Below are 8,406 nucleotides of genomic sequence, written 5' to 3'. Positions count from 1 at the left end.
GTGCTCTTTAGGATTAAAACCAAAATGCTTGGCTATAACTGTTATGAGCCCACCCAAAACAATGTCACCTATGGATTTAGTGGCAATATGCAACACATGCTCACAAAAGAAATAACCAGGAGAAACCTTGACCTTGTGAAATGCACACCATAACATGAATAATTCAGATTTCCCCACAGCACCAGAACTAGTCCCTCTGCCCAAAATAGTGCTAGCAATCAGTCTATGAATAAACCTAAGTGCAGGGTCAAGTATTTGAGAGGTTTTTGATCTTCCAGCAGAGAAAGTTTGAGGTTGGTTTGTGATAATTCTCCAAAATTGGGCAGCATTCCAAATACCCTTGTTCGCTACCTCTACCCCTGTATATGGCACTCTAAATAGCCCATCAGTTGCAAAACCAAGAATGCTATGAAATTGATCCAATGATAACTCTCTATTTTGCCCCAAACATCTAAATTTCATAGTTGGCTTAAAATCTACATCATGCAATTTCAGGGTGGCAGAGAATGAGGAAATAAACTCCAAAACTAAAGCTGGATAAACAATTTCTTGCTTGTGCACAAATTCCATCCAACCCATACCATCTAGATAGTCAACCACATTGTCAAATAAACCAAGTGACTGGAGAGAGTCCACAGAAATATACCTAGTGGGTTGCACCTTCCTTTCCTTAAGTCGTTTAAATGTTGCTTTGTGAGTTGCATCAGAAAAGGACCAAGGGAGTTTTGAGACCTGTGAAGTTGCTGACAATTGCTTTTTGCTGGAAGAGGGTGTGGAGGCTGAAGTCTTTGGCTTTTTGGGTGGAGGCTCTGACCTTGGGGTGGTGGGTGGTTCGTTGCGCTTTGAGAGAGGAGGTGCAGATGACATGGGCCTAGTGGATTTTGACCTTATTTTTCGTTTATATGTGGTTGTGGAGGATGGTGGGGGTGTCGCTTGTAGAGGGGAATCGGGATTGGGAGGTAGCGTTGACAATGGTGAAACCTGGAGAGGGGAAACTGGACGGGAATGGGGAGGCGACTCCATTGCCGATGGAGAAGATGGAGGAGATGAGGGGAAAAGAAAATATGCACGGGGTAATTAGGGCTAGGGCGGCGGAAATGGGTGTGGAGAAGAAGGGAAGGAGGAAAATGTCGGGAGAAATGGAGGGGAACGGAAGGTCGGGAACAGAAAATACGGGAGGCGGGAGAAATGGGTGTCGACGGGAGTTTTGGATTAGGTTGTGTAAGACTGCATAAGTGAAAAGTGAGTGTGCATAACTTATGCACCCTACTTATGCATGTTTCGGCAGGTTTTTGGACTTCAGAGAAATAGCTTATGCAAAAGTGCATAAGTTATGCACTGTCCTTATGCACTGTTCGGCAAGTTTTGAAATTTTGGGTTTCTGGTTATGCGGAAGTGCATAAGTCATGCACCCTCCTTATGCAGGTCTCGGTAGGTTTTGGTGTTTGGAAAGTGCGGTTATGCAATAGTGCATAAGCTATGCACTCTGCTTATGCATGTTTCGGTGGGTTCTGATTTTTGTGGAAAGTGGTTATGCAGAAGTGCATAGGTCATGCACTCTCCTTATGCACCTCTTGGCAACTTTTGGGATTTTGGGTTGGTGGTCATGCAGTAGTGCATAGGTTATGCACTCTCCTTATGCACCTCTCGGCAACTTTTGATTTTTGGAGTTTCTGGTTATGCAAAAGTGCATAAGTCATGCATCCTCCTTATGCAGACTTCAGCAGAGAGAGAAAGTGCAGAATTTGAAGTTATGCAAACGTGCATAAGTCATGCACTCACCTTATGCACTTTTGACAGATATGAAATTTGACAAAATGAGGTTATGCAGAATTGCATAGACTATGCACTCTCCTTATGCACTTGCAATAAAGGTGAAAAATGGCAAGAATTGTGGTTATGCAGGATTGCATAAGCTATGCAGTTGCTTATGCACAATTCAACAAGATTGAGATTGCAATGGAAAATGATTTGCAAGTGTGAAAAATACCCTAGGATGAAGAAATATAATTCTATTAACCATAAATCATGAGAAATTATCACCAAAAACACATCAATATATACAAAGTCCATCAAAGTTTCATCACACAAGCATGTAAAGGTGAATCCTGCATAAAAGGTATTTGTGACCCATTCCATATTGACTCAAATTCTGCAAATCAACAATTGGCACATAAAACTCCATAAAATCTGCATAAAGTTGCATCTATTCACAAATGATGAAATGAACTTTCCAAGTTATGCCAAGAAAAATGCAGCATTTCCACCTTGAATTCCACAACCCAAATAAGCTCAAAACTACAAAGGTGACTCACTTACCACCATATTAACATTATAAGCACATATACTAAAAAGTTACACACCCAACCTCACCAAGAACATAAGTCATCTACTGCAGACACCCTCTTTGCTGCAGAATTTCTTCTTCCTCTCTGCATAAACTAGGTAACAGCCCCTGCACAGGTTATGCAGCAAAAACCAATCAGTTTTTGGGAGAGTTTGAAGGACAAAATTTTCAAGTTAAGAATCACTCCCCAGCAGTTCACCAACCTTCCTCCATTGAAATACATCTACAAGGGACAAAATTCAACAATGTCAAAAATTGAATTTGGGGAGATTCAAGATAAAAACAAAAGTAATGAAAGTAAAAGTAAATCAGCAAAAACAAAATAAAAGGACTTGGGATGCCTCCCAAGAGGGCTAATTTATAGACCTTAGCTGGACTTTTCATGAATTTCACTGAAAAGAGGTGAGGGATTGGAGAGCTTGTAACAGCTTGCTCCCTTTATCGGGTCTCCAGTTATGTAATGCTTCAATCTATGCCCATTGACCTTAAAATTCCTAGAATTTTCACTCCAAATTTCAATTGCTCCATAAGGGAAAACCTTAGAAACTCTATATGGACCAGTCCACCTTGATTTAAGTTTTCCAGGGAACAATTTCAATCTTGAGTTGAAAAACAAAACTAAATCACCTTCTTTGAATTCCTTTTTCCTAAGATGCTTATCATGCCAAACTTTAGTTCTTTCTTTGTAAATACGGGCATTTTCATAAGCATCCATCCTTAATTCTTCAAGCTCATTAAGTTGCAATAGTCTCTTTTCACCAGCTTGCTTAAGGTCAAAATTCAAGGTCTGAATGGCCCAATATGCTCTATGTTCTAGCTCCACAGGTAAATGACAAGACTTACCATACACCAACCTAAATGGAGTAGTTCCTATAGGGGTTTTGTAAGCAGTCCTATATGCCCATAAAGCATCATCTAGTTTGATAGACCAATCTTTCCGAGAATTGTTCACTATTTTCTCCAAGATATGTTTGAGCTCTCTGTTAGAAATTTCAACTTGTCCTGAAGTTTGAGGATGGTATGGGGTAGCTATCTTGTGCACTACACCATACTTCCTCATTAAGCTCTCAAATTGCTTATTACAAAAATGGGAACCCCCATCACTAATTATAGCCCTAGGAGCTCCGAATCTGCTCAAGACAAATTTCTTTAAGAATTTCACTACCACTCTAGCATCATTAGTTGGAGTTGCAATAGCTTCCACCCACTTTGACACGTAGTCGACTCCAACTAGAATGTATTTATTACCAAATAAAGGAGGAAATGACCCTATAAAATTTATTCCCCAGACATCAAATAATTCTACTTCAAGAATACCATTTAGGGGCATTTGATCTCTTTTTGACAAGTTTCCACTTCTTTGACATTTATCACATTCCAACACAAATTTTCTCACATCCTTAAAAAGATTTGGCCAAAAGAAACCAGCTTGCAAAATTTTACTAGCTGTTTTAGAGATTCCAAAATGTCCTCCATAATCAGAAGCATGGCAATGATGCATAATACTCTGTGTCTCCTCATCAAGAATACATCTCCTTATTAAACCATCACAACATCTCCTAAAGAGTAAAGGATCATCCCATCTATAAAACTTCACCTCATGCAAAAACTTTTTCTTTTGTTGCCATGTCATACCTAGGGGTAAAACTCCACAAGATAGATAATTCACAAAGTCTGCATACCAAGGTAGTTTAGCAACAAGAGAGAAAAGTTGTTCATCCAAGAAAAACTCATCAATAGGGATTTCATCCAATTCTTCATCATCCAATTTCAGCCTACTAAGATTATCTGCAACTACATTTTCAGCTCCCTTCTTATCTCTAATCTCCAAGTCAAACTCTTGTAGCATCAGAATCCACCTAATGAGCCTAGGTTTAGCCTCCTTTTTACGGAGCAAATACCCGATGGCTGCATGATCTGAAAATATAACCACCTTTGAGTCAATGATGTAAGGTTTGAACTTTTCCAATGCAAAGACAATTGCTAAAAATTCCTTTTCAGTTGTTGCATAATTTGTTTGAGCCTCATCCAGTGTTCTACTAGCATAATAAATAGCATAAGCCTTTTTGTCCTTTCTTTGACCAAGAACAGCTCCAATTGCATAGTTGCTAGCATCACACATAATTTCAAAAGGTAGGCTCCAATCAGGTGGTTGCATGATCGGTGCAGTGATAAGAGCTTGCTTCAACCTGCAAAAGGCATCCAAACACTCTTGGTCAAATACAAATGGTGTGTCATGACTTAACAAATTAGACAAAGGTTTAGCTATTTTAGAAAAATCCGTGATAAAGCGTCTGTAGAACCCAGCATGTCCTAGAAAACTTCGAATTCCCTTGACATTGGTAGGAGGAGCCATCTTCTCTATCACTTCAACCTTAGCTTTATCAACCTCTATTCCTCTGTTAGACACCAAATGTCCAAGCACTATCCCTTCCTGAACCATGAAATGACACTTTTCCCAGTTTAACACAAGGTCAGTATCCGCACATCGCTGCAAAATTTTAGAAAGGTTAGCCAAGCATATGTCAAATGAAGATCCATAAACAGAAAAATCATCCATAAAAACCTCCATTATATCTTCAATGAAATCTGAGAAGATTGCCATCATGCACCTTTGAAAAGTGGCTGGTGCATTACACAACCCAAATGGCATCCTCCTATAAGCAAAGGTTCCATATGGACAAGTAAAAGTGGTTTTCTCTTGATCATTTGGATGGATAGGGATTTGAAAAAAAACTGAGTATCCATCTAGATAGCAAAAATAAGAATGCCTAGCCAGTCTTTCTAACATCTGATCAATGAAGGGAAGTGGAAAATGATCTTTTGTAGTGGCTATATTTAATTTTCTGTAATTTATGCACATTCGCCAACTAGTTACTGTTCTTGTGGGGATTAATTCATTATTTTCATTTTTGACTACTGTCATTCCTCCCTTTTTTGGGACAACATGTACTGGGCTCACCCAAATACTGTCTGAGATAGGATATATTATCCCTGCATCAAGCAACTTTAAAATTTCCTTTTTAACAACTTCTTTCATATTTGGGTTCAACCTTCTCTGATGTTCAATAGATGGCTTACAATTTTCTTCCAAAATAATTCTATGCATGCAAAAGTGTGGGCTTATTCCCTTAATGTCATCTATGGTGTATCCTAAAACTTTTCTGAATTGCCTCAACACTCTTAACAACTTATCAGCCTCTAAGGTACTCAAGTTTGAGTTTACAATTACTGGATAAGTGTTATTGGTGCCAAGAAATTCATACCTGAGCTGAGAAGGAAGTTGCTTAAGTTCTACCTTAGGTGCATCTTCTTCCTTGAATGATGGTTGCTTAGATTCTGCTATTTCCTTTTGTGTGAGTTGAAAAACTGGAGTAGAAATGAATGGTGGACTTCCCTCTAGATGTTGAGCATATGCAGCCACATGAGGGTTGTCATAGTCTATACCTCCTCCATGAACCAAACAATTTTCAAGTGGATCTTCTGGATATCTTTTTCTGAAGTGTTCTTCAACCAGCTCATCAATGATATCAACTCTCAAGCAAGTATCAGCTTTAGAATGATGCTTCTTCATAGTGTTATTAATATTGAAAACCAACTGATCTTCACCAACTCTAAGAGTCAATTTTTCTCCCTTAACATCAATCAATGCTCCTGCTGTAGCTAGAAAGGGTCGTCCCAAGATAATTGGAATATTAGAATCCTCCTCCATGTCCAAGATGACAAAGTCAACAGGTCTATAGAACTTCCCAACCTTTAGAGGCACATTCTCCAAAATCCCTTCAGGATACTTAATTGATCTGTCAGCTAGCTGAAGAGAAATGTGGGTTGGCTTAAGATCTCCCATATTGAGCTTCTCATAAATGGAAAGGGGCATAAGGCTTACACTAGCCCCTAAATCACATAAAGCTTTTGTAGAACATGATTCCCCAATGTGGCATGGAATTGAAAAACTCCCTGGATCCTTGAGCTTTGGAGGAAGTTTCCTTTGGAGGATAGCACTACATTCCTCAGTTAAGGCTACAGTTTCATGGTCTTCAATTCTTCTCTTGTTTGAGAGAATTTCTTTTAAAATTTTCGCATAAGAGGGCATTTGTGAAAGAGCATCAACAAAAGGCACATTTATGTAAAGCTTCTTCAAAACTTCTAAGAACTTCCCAAATTGCTTATCAAGCTTGGCTTTGTGAAATCTTTGTGGAAAGGGAAGCTGTGGCTTGTAGGGCTCAGGAGGTATATACTTCTCTTCCTTCTCTTCAATTTTCTCTTTACATTTTTCTGCACTCTCTTGTTTTTCACTTTCTTGTTTTTCACCTTCTTGTTTTTCACCCTCATCAGTTTCTTTCTCATTTTCTCTCTTCTCACTATTTTCACTCTTCTCATTATTTACAACTTTCCCACTTCTTAAAGTAATAGCTTGACACTGCTCTCTTGGGTTTTCTGGTTGACTTGGAAGCTTACCAAAAGACTTGGTACCTGAAGAAGATGCTTGTTGTGCAATCTGATTTTCCAGCATTCTGTTTTGTGTTTACATCTGTTCTAGCCTTGCTTTCATCTCTCTCATCTCCTCATCATGCTTATTTTGGTTAGCAAGAATCTATTGTAATAAAGCTTCTGTGGTGGGACTTTGTTCTTGCTGTTTTGATGGAGGATTCATATTTTTCTGCTGAAAATTAGGCAATGGTTGCCTATTTTGCTGATATGGAATTCCTTGTTGCTGTTGTGGTTGAAAATTTTGATTTGAGACTTGACTTTGCTGATTTCCCCATGAAAAGTTGGGATGATTCCTCCAAGTTGGATTATAAGTTTGAGAGTAAGGATTCCCCATTTGTTTATTTCCATAATTACCAACATATGCTGCTTGCTCTCCATAGTCTACTCCACAGCTGGTAGTTCCCTCTGCATAAGCCACTTGTTGTGAACTTCCAGATGATGATGATGAACTAACCAACATACTCAAATCTTCCATCTTCTTAGCCAAAACATTTGTAAGTGCAAACTTTGGATTAATCATGTTGAACGGATCAAGGTCATACATTCCAGCAGCTTGCCTTTTTTGAGTTGGAGCTGGTCCTCTTGGACTACTCCAAAGATGAGTATTCTTTGCAATTTTCTCCAATAGCTCATAAGCTTCATCTTCATGCTTCATAATAAATTCTCCTCCTGTTTGAGCATCAATAATTCCTCTGATAGCAGGAGTGACATTTGTGTAAAAATTCTGATTTATCATCCATTTCGGAATGGCATGATGTGGGCATTGTCTCTCTAATTCCTTCCATCTCATCCATGACTCATATAGAGTTTCATCTTCTCTTGGTTTGAAAGCTGTCATTTGATTCCTCAACTCTTGAGTTTTTCCAGGTGGAAAATATTGTGCAAGAAATGCGTCAGTGAGCTGCTCCCAATTTGTAATGGAGTTGTGAGGTAAAGAATCAAGCCAATCCAATGCTCTATCTTTCAAAGAGAATGGGAATAGCTTCAATCTTGCTGCATCATCAGACACTCCAGGTTGTTTTTGCATGTCATAGATCATAGCAAACTTCTTCAGATTTGTGTGTGGATTTTCAGAAGGATGTCCTCCGAATTGAGAATTCTGAATCATTTGAAGAACTCCAAAATCCATCTTGTAACTATTTGCATCAATTTTTGGTCTTGCTATACTCTCTCTCAAGTCATCAAAACGAGGAAAAGCATGATCCATCATACTTCCCCTAGGCACATTAGCATTTACAACTTCTTAACCTTGAGTTTGGGGGTGCATTTTGATTGTTTTGATCATTTCCAGCATTAACACAAATTCTCATTCTTTCATCAGCCATGACTTCTTCTAATTCAATTTCTCTCAATGCTTCTTTTCTTCTTCTAGTTTCTTTCTTGTTGGCTTTACAAAATTTCCCAATTTCAGGATTGAACAATAAGGATGTGTCACTTGTGCTTCTAGCTCTTCTCATAAAAGATTAAAAGTACCTGAAAAAGAACAAACAAACACAAAATGAAAAGATAACAAAAATAAAACTAAAAACAACTAAAATAATCAAGAATTCAATTTTAAACAAACAACT

The 8,406-nt window shown here is 38.5% G+C and overlaps 1 non-coding gene across 1 annotated transcript; it reads left to right on the top strand.

Moving 5' to 3' along the window:
- Positions 1 to 7,584: 7,584 nt before the first annotated feature.
- On the top strand, positions 7,585 to 7,692 carry LOC131179609 (small nucleolar RNA R71). The gene has a single exon (XR_009148500.1). It is a non-coding gene; the product is annotated as a small nucleolar RNA R71 (small nucleolar RNA).
- Positions 7,693 to 8,406: the final 714 nt, after the last annotated feature.

This window comes from Hevea brasiliensis, chromosome 4 (assembly GCF_030052815.1).
Source record: "Hevea brasiliensis isolate MT/VB/25A 57/8 chromosome 4, ASM3005281v1, whole genome shotgun sequence".
In the NCBI taxonomy this organism is placed as follows: Eukaryota; Viridiplantae; Streptophyta; class Magnoliopsida; order Malpighiales; family Euphorbiaceae; genus Hevea; species Hevea brasiliensis.
Note: the sequence above shows the minus strand (reverse complement) of the source record. Positions and strands in the feature narration are given on the sequence as shown.